General features: G+C 42.0%; 1 protein-coding gene across 1 annotated transcript in view; it reads right to left on the bottom strand.

The window, feature by feature from the left end:
* Positions 1 to 12,371, bottom strand: part of CA10 (carbonic anhydrase 10) — a 133,968-nt gene that overhangs the window by 107,186 nt on the left and 14,411 nt on the right. The window lies entirely within an intron of this gene.

Below are 12,371 nucleotides of genomic sequence, written 5' to 3'. Positions count from 1 at the left end.
ATATATATATATACATACATATACACACTTTCAGATAATAATAACTCGCATAATACTACAAACTTGTGAGCATGAAAAGCTCTAGCTGATAAACATGCCATATTGAGGTTTCCTTAGGTCTACTCAAGAAAGAAACCTCCTGGAATATTAAAGGTCTGGATTGAGGGTCAGGACGCCATTTGCCTCTATGCCAATACACATACTGTATGTATTGGACTGGTGGCTCTGAGTGGAGATACTCCTCCAATCAGATTTTGATCAGAGACGATAAAGTACTTCTTTGTTTTAAATTCACACCTTACACGCTTGAATTCTTAACATATTTATGTGGAAAGTTCTGTTACAAAAAAACGTATTCTATAGCACAACACCCTCCTTTTACCATGGCCACCAATTACTGTAGTACTGCAGCACATTTTTTGAACCCACAGGAAACTGTCCCTACCAGTTGGCTGTGTTCTCCTTCCAAGCCAAACGTCAGTTTTAAGTGGACTTACCCTCAATTGCTTAAAGGGTTCGCCTGATCAAACTGACAATCTCCTCAGGGAGGCACCTTTTGCAGCGAATCATCCATTAGCTATGCTAGCAAGAACTCCTCACCCAAGCTCTGACACATTCTAACTAAAGCAAAATCCACTGCAATCCAGAAGGTAGCGTGGCAAAGGCAGTAGGGAGGGCAAGGCACAGCAGGAATCAATAAAACATTGGAGGATACACTTTCATATACAAATTTTTGAGATAGTCAAACAATTCTTAAAATTGTATATGTAGATGCTTGCCTGGAACTAACATTTAGGTTTAGTGTACCTGGAATGCAATGTCTGAATTTTCATTTGGATTGTTTGGAACAGTGTTTGTTTGCACTTCCTGTTGCTTTTGCCATGGTCCCCCTTGTGGTATTCAAGTCAATAGAAATGCATCATGAAAGAATGGTCAATGCGTCTCAAGCACTTCTCAGATGTACCTCAAACACAAGCCATCAAAGAAGATGTAACTAAAAAAATGAAGATCTGCTTTCTTATAGGCAACATCTAGAAATGTTAATTGTGCCTAAGCAGCATCCTGAAAAATGTTCCTTTTGCCTTCAAAATGACTTCTTGTCATGTGCCTTGAGCCCCATAGCTGAGTATCTGCAGCGTGAGATCATTCAAAGCACAGCTAACTCTGACAGCTAGTCACACCAGATTTGGAATAAGATTTATTAAGGTTAATAGTGTGTTGCTCATTGTTCTCTTTGCTATAGAGGTAGCTATAGCTAAGGACCTACAATTCAAGGATCTCCCTGCTTCTGCTTTATTCATTCTGTGTATATGTGCTACCCTGACCTCTCCTATTGCTTTGTTATCATAACCCCACCAGCAGGCCCGGCGCTAGCACAAGGCAAGTAAGGCGGGCGCTGCAGGGTGAAGGCGGAAAAAACAGGGCATTTTGACAAGTATTCGTACTTGTCAAAATGCCCCCATGTTTGCTCTATATTTTTTTTGTTACATTGGGTGCGGGAGAGCAGCGGCGAGTCAGCGCTGGTCCAGTGGGAGGAGCTCCAGGTGGGGTCCTAATTTAGCTGGCCGGCGACTGCCTGAGGATCCCGACACGCGCGGCACCTCAGGCAGTCGCCGGCCAGCTAAATTAGGACCCCACCTGGAGCTCCTCCCACCGGACCAGCGCTGACTTGCCGCTGCTCTCCGCACCGAAGGTAAGTGAAAAAATAAAAAACTATAGCACAAACATCGGGGCATTTTGACAAGTACAATACTTGTCAAAATGCCCTGTTTTTACAGGGGGTGGGGGTCGGGAGGCGCAAAATTGCACCTTGCCCACCTTGACTACAATCCCAGCACCGGCCCTGCCCACCAGTCATTGAATCCCTAGTCATTCAGGGGGCAGCTCTGTATAAGGAAAGAAAGCCCTACTCCTCTACCAGTGTGGCCTTGTAAGCCTTTCCCCTGATTGACTTTTCAGGCCCAGTTTATATAGCAAAGGTCCTCTTTAACGTAGGTTGCATTTATCTTTCTTTTAAGGCTGAATTAAACTCTGGTATGTCATGTGATGGGTGAACACTAGTTGACTAAATCACCCACTTGAGGTGCAAATTTTCGTGTGACTCCAATGGACATATTCAGGAAGGAAAGCAAGATTTCTCATAATGGCTGTTGGATGTGGTCAGAGGTGGGTGCAGAAAGCTCACCTCACAGTCCCTAAACAACACAAGAAGGAAGAAGGCCATTCAATCAATCTCGGTGAACCAGAAACTGAACTATTTTGTGGGTGCACCTAACTAGGGATGCACAGATACTTTTCGAGTACCAGTGCAGATACTTGGCATTTTCATGAGAACTACCAGGGTTGCAGCGGTTGCAGCTGGGGCCTGGCTCTGGCACTCCACCACTGTCCTGAAATCATTAGTCGATATTGTTTTAGAAAAACTGTCACATGACAATAAACAAAAATGTATCAGTACTCGTACTTGTAAGTACTCGGCAAGTACCAGTACTTGTACTCGCAAAACTGGTATCAGTGCATCCCTTTATTTATATTTATAAAAACAAAATCGTACATTAAAACGGAGATGTACAAATCCCAGGAGCTCCGTGTGCTCCTTACAAATGACAGCTTCCTCCTAATTTTTCTCTAGTCTAGTCTTGGAGCTCAAAAGTATCGGTACATGTACCCGTACTTGTACCGAGTACTGTACTTGGTCCTCTATACTCTTCTTTTGTAGCTGACACTCAAAGTTTCATTGCTATAGAGCAAAGGTCCCAAAACATTCTAAACAAGGGCCAGTTCACTGTCTTTATGATTGTCGGGGGACCGGTTGTGGCCAGTGGGAGTAAAAAAAGACCTGGCACCTGTGGTCAGGTATCTGTGCAACCCTACACCTAACCTTTTAATGGTATTAAAAATGATCATCATCAACAACTATGGGCGACTATATTGGTTAATTGCCTTCAGCTTGGTGGTCGGAGTTGGCTGCAGAATCTCACCCCACAGTCCCTAAACAACACAAGAAGGAAAAGGGTAATTCAGCCGATATCTGTGAAATAGAAAGTGAACTATTCTGTGAGTGCACCTAACTTTTCAATGGTATTAAGAATGATTATCATCCACAACTATGGATACTATTCAGGTCAAATGCCCTCAGCTAGGTGGTCAAAGTTGGGTACAGAAATCTCACTCCACTGTCCCAAAGCAACACAAGAAGGAAGAGGGCCATTCAGCTAATCTCTGAACCAGAAACTGAACTATTTTGTGGGAGCACCTAACCTTTTAATGGTATTAAACAGCTTTGTCATCAACAACTATAGGATACTATTCTGGACAATTGCCCTAAGCTACGTGGTCAGAGTTGGGTGCAGAAAACAAGAAAGCAGATGGTCATTGAGCCCATTTACCAAAAACAGAACCAGACACTAGAAGAGGGCCATTAAGCTCATCTCCGTGAAACAGAACTATTTTGTGGCTGCACCTAACCATTCAGTGCTATTAAAAATGGTTGTCATCCACAACTATGGACTGCTATTTTGATCGACTGCCCTTAGCTATGTTCGTAGTAACCTGAAAGAGCCAGTTTTTCATTCTTTTAAATTCATACATATATTATGCTTAAACTGCTACTAGCCAAGAGAGACCTTGCCCCTGATCCTTGTCAGACCTTAACCTAGAATGACTTGGTACCCATATTCAGGAGTCAAGCTATCATTGCAATCCAATCCCTGTACAGAGCAATGCAATTATGTGTTTTTTGCCCCATACGGCCTCGCTTTATGTGGATTTCATCCTTGTACTTCTGAACATTGTTTCCTATAATTCAATTTTCTGTCACTTTCCATAGAACCTCTCCTATATCATCGATCCATGTTTTTTTCATAAGAAAGGCTAAAAGAAATATTTTCATATATATTTATATATCCATTGCCAGTTTCTGCCGAGCTGTGTTCAGCGCACTTGTCCTGCTTCGAGCTGCGAGAGAGAGGACAGAATTTCTTATCTCCGGGGAGAAAGAGAAAATGTTATTTATACAACACCAGCTGTTACTGTTCAGGCCCAGGAAGGAATTGTCAGTTCTGTTTATGTAACACTTGAAATTATCCAGGGGAACGCAGGACTTCCTAGGTAGGTTACGCATGCGTTTTGTGTCTTCTACTAAAAAAATGAAACCACATAATTTGCAAAAGCAAAGAGCAGTGGCATTAAGCAAAACAATGAGTAGTGGATGCTTGGAACGGACTTCCAGTAAAGGTATTGATGTTTATTTACTAAAGGCAAATATGCTGTTCACTTTGCAAGATAATTTGCACTTTTCCTTAGCATAGTGAATGTGGTGAAAATTCAATTTGCAAAGAATACCCAATCATGTACAAGAAAAGTTAAAAAACCTTATAAAAAATAATTTTTGCTTGCACATGATTGGATAATGGAAGTCAGCAAAGCTTTACCCCATTCACTAAGCTAAGAAAAAGTTCCCTTGCAAAACAAACAGCCTATATGTCTTTAGTAATTCAACCCCATTGAGCCAATGAACAGTAAATTACTTTTAATTACTCTCCACCTTCAAAACATACTGCCTGCCTGCTTATACTCTAGACCCCATAGTCGTTTCCCTTCGTAACCCTTGACGGATCTCTACTTTCCCTACTTCTTGATCCTCTTCCCCTTCCTTGGCAGCCACTGGGGTTCCCCCTAATTCCCTTCTTCCTTTACCCATTTTTTCCATGTGTCTTCCCCCCCCCCCCCTTCTGTTTTAGCTAACATCATTTTCTTCATTCTTCTCTATTTACCATTTCCTTCTTTTCCATCAAAGGAACAGGTCCTCTATACTCTTCTTTTGTAGCTGACACTCAAAGTTTCATTGCTATAGAGCAAAGGTCCCAAAACATTCTAAACAAGGGCCAGTTCACTGTCTTTATGATTGTCGGGGGACCGGTTGTGGCCAGTGGGAGTAAAAAAAGACCTGGCACCTGTGGTCAGAGGGAAGAGAAATAATGCCCCATTGTTGGCGTCAGTGGATGGAATAGTTCCACATTGTTGGTGTCAGTGGGAGGAATAGTTCCCCATTGTTGGTGTCAGTGGGAAGAATAGTTCCCCATTGTTGGTGTCAGTGGGAGGAATAGTTCCACATTGTTGGTGTCAGTGGGAAGAATAGTTCGCCATTGTTGGTGTCAGTGGGAGGAATAGTTCCTCATTGTTGGTGTCAGTGGGAGAATTAGTTCCTTATTGTTGGTGTCAGTTGGAGGAATAGTCCCCCATTGTTGGTGTCAGTGGGAAGAATAATTCCCAATTGTTGGATTCAGTGGGAAAAATAGTTCCTAATTGTTGGTGTCAGTGGGAGGAATAGGGCCCAAGGGCCAGTAAAATGTAAGCAAATGACTGAATCCGGCCCACAAGCATCAGTTTGAAGACTACTGCTAGAGAGCTTTATATGCAGGCCTCCATTATAATTTATGTAGCCACTATCTGACATTCTGTGGCATTGCTCCTTAAGATGTGTCTAGCGTTTGTTGATAAATAGCAGTTATTTCTAATGTAGCACCATCGCATTTACTATATACAGTACCTTTTGTTCTTTTATTTAAAGGAAAACTATGGGGTCAGGGCTTTCCCCATAGTTCTCCCAAGGGTAACGGGGGGACACAAACTAGGGTCCTCCCGTCACCCTAAGCTCAGTATACCGCGAGCTACAGCTACAGCTCGCGGTATACTGGGACGCCGCAGCTGAAACGGATCCCAACAATTATGTCTGGATCCGCCCAGCTGCGTGAGTGACAGCTGGCTCTGCCTATCTAGAGGCAGAGCCATCTGTACCCGCCCCCTCCCCCGTCCGTTCCACCAGTCAGCGCTGGAGGATCGGAGCGGGGAGTGGGGAATCCAGTCCCTCCCCTGTCACGGCTCTCTGCTATGACAGGATCGAGAAGTGAGCGAACGACGGTATGTGTTCGCTCACCTCCCGATCTACCGAGCCAACCTGTGACAGTTTCATTGTCACAGGTAGGCTAGAACTATGAGGATGAGTGAAAATCACTCACCTCATAGTTCTCCTTTAACTCAGATCAACACCTATTGTGTTCGGTTTTCTGTTACGTCCATGTATATTGACTCTACTTAAGTGGAATGGGGTCCTTGGGCCCATTCTAAAATCTTTCACAGACATGTTTTTCCAGAATAAAACTTTGGTAAAGGAACAGTAAATGAATTAAAAAAGAATGCCAAAAGATACTGTCACTTTGCCCAATGAGAGAAAAAGGACCGTATCAGCAGATAGTGCATACTTTTTCAACTACACCCCCTCTTTGCTACCCTGATGCAGGGCTTGTCTAAGCTCTGGTGTTGGTTGGTGTCAGAGATTAGACACCCACCAATGTAACAGATGTCAGAACTGGTATTTGACTGCTCTGGCCCATGTACTCTCAGAAGATGCAGGTCACCTGATCCCTCTTACTCAGAGTTTGTTAGCGAGGGCTCCTGTAATGAAGGAGGCTGTGTAGGAGCATGGCTCTGTGCGTAAAACCTCTTGATGGCATTGGGCTATCTGCAGACAATTAGGAGTCAGGCACAAAATGCTGCTACCCTATAGCAGGAAGTGCTTGAAGAGGGACCTTCATGGCAGGAATACAAAGTTTTATTTTAACTGAAGGCTCCAGATTTCAAAAATACTAAACATGACTTTCAAAATGACATTACCATGTTAAAGTTTATATTATAACTTACTGATATAGTATACATACCCTTTAAAAAACATCTTTATTATTTACCCTAAAGTTGCTAATGTGTTTTCTTTCATTTTTTTTTTTAGAAAACCTTGTTTGCTAGTCCTGCAATCAACAGCCAGTTTATCATCCCCATCCCTGACACTTAGATAATATGTTTCCATTAATGTATTATCAAAAGCTCGCATCAAACGTTCGACCCGTCCTCGCTGCACTTGACATTTATTTAACCTACTTAGGTTGACTAGCCAAATGCCTAGATGTGCATTTATCTACATTAAAAAGCATCTGTCACTAGACTTCCCATTCCTAACGATTATCTAAATCCTCCAGTGCAAAAGGTAGAATTAATTGAGTGGAGTACCTATTGCAAAATGTTTATTTCAAATAAGGAAGTAAACCTGCCACGGCTCTCGGCAATGCAAGCATAGGGATAAAAAATGCATTGGTAAAGGTTAGCTTCAGTGAAAAATGGATGTTAAAATGATCAGCAGATTCAGAGATAAAGGCAGCTAAAGTGGTGAGCAAAACTGGAATTGGTCAAGGGCCCCCTGAGCAATTTTAAAGCTTGACATGTTTGGTGTCTATTTACCCGACGTGACACTCTCTTTTATATTTTACCAAAAATTTGGGTAATAATAAATGTTTTATGACATAACGTAGGGAAAACTGTTTTGTTTTTCAACATTTTCGGTACTTTTTTCATTATATAGTAAAAAAAACCCCAGTGGTGGTTGAATACCCCCAAAAGAAATACCACCAAACCCCATTCCAGTTCCCTACATGCCTTTGAAGCCTACACATGCACATTATGTCTCTGTACATTCTGATTGGCAATTGCCTATTTTGTGGCAGGTTGTGCATTACCCAACACTCTATCATTAATTATTCTGAATAGGGAAGTAGAACGGTGATGTAAATAGAAATGTGGAAGCCAGACTATCACACCTACTTATATGGTCAAAAGTATTTGGACACCCTCTAAAAGCTCTGCCATGTGGACACCCATCCAAAAATGTAGGTGTTGTATTAATGCTACAACATACAAAGCTATTTTAGACGACTGTGCTCGTTCAACCTTGTGGCTGTTATATAATGCAAACACCAGCGTATACTGTAACTATGTCTTTTGAGCACTAGATGGCGCTGCAGTGCAATGTTAAACTCTATGCTTACTTATCTATGATATACACATGGAACTTCTATCTGTATATATGTTTCCTGAAAATGCTGTATTCCTGTGTACATACATGTAATGTCCTGCTAAGCAAGTAAAACTTAATTCAGCATTCCTCAAGATCCCAGTGCTTCATCTAAACACATAACCAGCAGTGGAAACATTATGGGTAAGACCCTGTTCTATTCTAGCATGACTGTGCCCCTGTGCACAAAGCTAGCTCTATTAAGACATGATTTGATGAGTTTGTTGTAGAGGAACTTGAGTGGCCTTCACAAAGCCCTGACCTCGACTCGACTGAACACCTTTGGGATAAATTGGAACACTGACTACAAACCAGGGCTTCATGTCCAACATCTGTACATGATCTCACAAATGATATAATAGCTGCAAAGGAGGAAGGAGAAAGAAGCTCCATATTAATGAGGTCCAAGGGACCCCTTTTTTAGATCACTGCTGATTTTGGCAGATGCTCATTAAAATAAAACCAGAGAACGATATCCAATCCTATGATAAACCGTACATGGGCAGATTTGGGTGATTGCAGAAACAATGGCTTTGCACATCTCTTCCTTTAAAGGAGTTGTAAAGTCCCAGCATATCTATCCTTATTTATGGTTTTCTTGCACCGGGGCCCTGAGGGTTCTAGTTACGCCTCTGAATAGGAATACATACTAGCTATGATTTTATAATGCAATCAAAGCAATCACAAGGCGAAGTAAACTGTGTCAGTGCATTAGGAAAGTAGATCCTATGGGTAAGTATGTTTACCAATTTCTAAATCAATATGGTTATTAGGAGTGTGATACAACTTATGGAAATTCAATATAGAAATGCAGATTTATTTTTAGTTTTGGGCCATAGATACCCTTTAAGTTAAATATTTCATTGGGACAAGAAATGAGTTATGACAAGAAGGTAGAGAATAGTACTCATAAAGCTGGTTATATTACCACCCCTCCTTATGTATGTGGTATCACTTTGCGCAGGTGTAGGCTGATATGATGCATAAACTGTGATTCACAGAGCAAACTGTGACACATTCAAGTGTACAAAACATAGTGTGTACATATTAACTGCTAAAAAATATTTTTAGTGGCTGTAAACAGTATGAAAATAAACAATTTCCTTATGGTTGGCTTGTGTACCAATCACGGGAATCTCGGCTCATGATAGCTTTTAAGCTCTCCCCGTTACCATTCCTGGTAGGGGTAAGCCTAGGCCCAGTATCCTCAAATTTAGCCTGTAGACCCAAAGACTCCACCCTGTAGACCGATAGCAACACCAATTTTAGCATTTAACGTGGAAGATCACGCTGGAATTACTCTGTGGACATCAAACAGCCATATAACACATGTATCTTCATAAATTCAGAGTACTATGCTTGACTTCCGTGCTTCAGTTGACCAGCATCCAGCATTGGAAACTGCTGGCCATTTAAAGGCAACAGCATTAAACTCATGGTGTCACTCAGGCCCCTCCCCCTTGCCATCTACGTCTTGTGAATGCAGATCCTGATTAGGAAACGCTTCCTCTGTGCTCTGGTGCTGTCAACGGCGTAAATACCAGAAGGTGGGATGAGATGCAACATGAGTTGCATGGCGTTGCTGGTAAATGGCCTGCAGTTCCCAGTGCTGATTGCTGGACAATTGGAGCACGGACAGAAGTCAAATATGGCACTATGTATTTATCAAGGTACATATCTTATATGGCTGTTTAATGTTCATAAAATATTTCTAGGGTAAACCTCCACTTTATTCTTGCTACTGTAGGAAGTTAAGAAGAACCTGTGCAGCCAAAAAGCTGACATCAGACAGAAGTACCCAAGTGCCACAGGCACAGATTTTAAAATCAACAAGGGACTAGATGTCCATGTGCACCAATGATAATTACTCAATTGACTCCAGAAGTGTGTCCATACAGATATTATAACACAGAGGATTGCAACAATTATCAAGAATTATCCTTCATGCATAAGTGATCTACTTTATTTACGGTATAGTAAGCATTTATCAACAGAGAATTGTCATGATTCCAAACTATTCGTGTGAATTATGAACAGCTAGGAAGCATAAAAGCCGGATATATGACCATGAGTCCCTGAACTTCAATTTCGTATCTCCAGGCTTGACATTTACCAACCTCTTTAATGCAACCTGCAATTAACATGACTCCCAGTCCTTAATGTTACCTGTCCAAGTGGACCCTTTAAGAACCTTAGGGACAGGGGCCCAGGTGAAATCTTGTTCCTACACCTCTGGTACTGTGCTCTCTGGGTTCTACCGGCCATATAGTAGTGAAGGACAGCAACTGAACCAAAGACTGGCAGCAATTAAGATCAATTAAATTTACAAATTCTTCAAACTAAGATCTAAGCTGACTGAACCAAATTTGCCAGATACAGATATATCCAAAACATTGTCAGCTTGCACCAGGTTAATGTTCAGCTGTCTCTTCAAAGCTGTTTAATGAACCTTGTAGGCTCCCTTTGTAAGGCTAGTCAAGTATACTGTATATGGACTTTGCAAAAGCATTTGACACAGTTCCCCACGGGCGGCTCATGTATAAGTTAAGGTCTGTAGGTATAGAGCATTCAGATACTAATTGGATAGAAAACTGGCTTAAAGACCGTATTCAGAGAGTGGTGATCAATGATTCATACTCTGAATGGTCTGAGGTTGTTAGTGGTGTCCCCCAAGGTTCAGTGTTGGGCCCCTTACTGTTTAATCTATTTATAATGATATAGAGTTTGGGATTTAAAGTACTATTTCTGTGTTTGCAGATGACACCAAGCTATGTAGTGGAATACAATGCATATAAGAAGTCTCCAACATACAAGCAGACCTGAATGCACTGTTTGATAGGGCATCTATTTGGCAAATTAGGTTTAATGTTGGTAAAAGTAAAATTATGCACTAGGGGACTAAAAATATGCATGCTTCATACACTCTAGGGCAGTGGTTCTCAACCTGTGTAACCTCAGGACCCACATTTGTCCTTGGTCATTAAGTTGCGACCCAAGTCGCAATGAAACGCAATGGAATGCAAAGCATTAGGGTACCATGCATTCCAGTGTGGGCGTACGAACTGTGGGTGGGAGGTGTGATTGGACACGCAACACACCTCCCACAACAGAATGCACGGTAGGTGCGATTGCGTGGTACAGTTGGTTAATCGCACGGTGCTATGCGATTAATGCACTGTACTAGTGTAAGCGGGCCCTCAAAAACACTGACAGACACACACAACCACAGACACAATCTCACACACTCACAGACATTCTCACACACATACACACTCCAAAAATGTTTTTGTTTTTTTTTAAGATCCACCCAGTCTCCCTACTTTACAAGAACTGGAGTGAATCCTCAGCCTGTGGGCTGCTGTGCTGTGATGGTGCTCCATCCATATGTGCATTGCTTGAACAGCTCCCTTGCGCGCCCTGTAGAGGTGTCGGGACACAGAATGTGATTTCACTCCGGTCCCGTCACCTCTATAGGACATGTGAGGGAGCTGTAAGCCATAGACGCATGGATGGAGCTTCCTCGTGGCCATAGCCCCATCCCATCACACCTCTAGCCGACAATCGGCGCTGGGCAGCATATTTTGAATGGCTGTCCCCCCGTCTTGGGAGGGGGGCCCAAGAGAAAATCTTGCACCAGGGCCCTTTGGTTATTAGGTCCGCCACTGGTGTGTGTGTAAGTGTGTGTGTGTTTTTATCTTACTCTAACACTTTCCATATCCCTGTAGATTCTGCAAAAGAAGAAACTCATCCAGAAGTTTCACAAACCCTTGCCTTAGTAACTGTCAATTGTGTACATGCAATTGTAAAGGATTTCCACAATTCTTTGCTTTAGTAACTGTCAAGAGAAAGAAGAGGAGGGCGGCATGGGTACAACTTTTACAGACCCCCAAGAAAAACAACCGGTAGGAAAGGTTGTCTGCCATGAATTCTTGTAAAGAAAAAAAAATATGAGCATTTATTTTGATGAAAACTGCATTGTGTATTTCTATCTTATGAATAAAAGAAAGTCTGAAATGCATTCTGCTTTTATATATGTATAATTTTTCGTAATTGAATGTGTGCGCCCGTACTTTTGACACCTGCTATTTAAAATCTTGATTTACAATGACATATGTTTCATTTTCACAAGCTTCTCGGAGTGTGTGGATGGTATGGTGAATGAAGCTGTGTTTGCGATATCTATTTCTATGCTTAATATACGTGTCTCAAGCAATATCTTGAAGGATGTAGACGGAACTTTCTGAGAGAGGTGCCAAAGTGCTGGGTCAACAAGCCCCAGGCAAAGAACTGGATTGCTTAAGCCAATCGCTTTACCTGTCATCCTGTACAGAGCTGTAGTACCTGATACATGCTGTACAATGGATGGAAAGGACAGGCAGAACTGTGTAACAATGTTGCTAATATATTTATTAAATTATTTGACCACCATAAAGAATATTGTATTCTGGCCCTGGCCCACGCTAATAAT

Source organism: Nanorana parkeri, unplaced genomic scaffold (assembly GCF_000935625.1).
Source record: "Nanorana parkeri isolate BGI_ZX_2015 unplaced genomic scaffold, ASM93562v1 scaffold544, whole genome shotgun sequence".
In the NCBI taxonomy this organism is placed as follows: Eukaryota; Metazoa; Chordata; class Amphibia; order Anura; family Dicroglossidae; genus Nanorana; species Nanorana parkeri.
The sequence above is the reverse complement of the archived record's forward strand: the minus strand, read 5'-3'. Positions and strand labels throughout refer to the sequence as shown.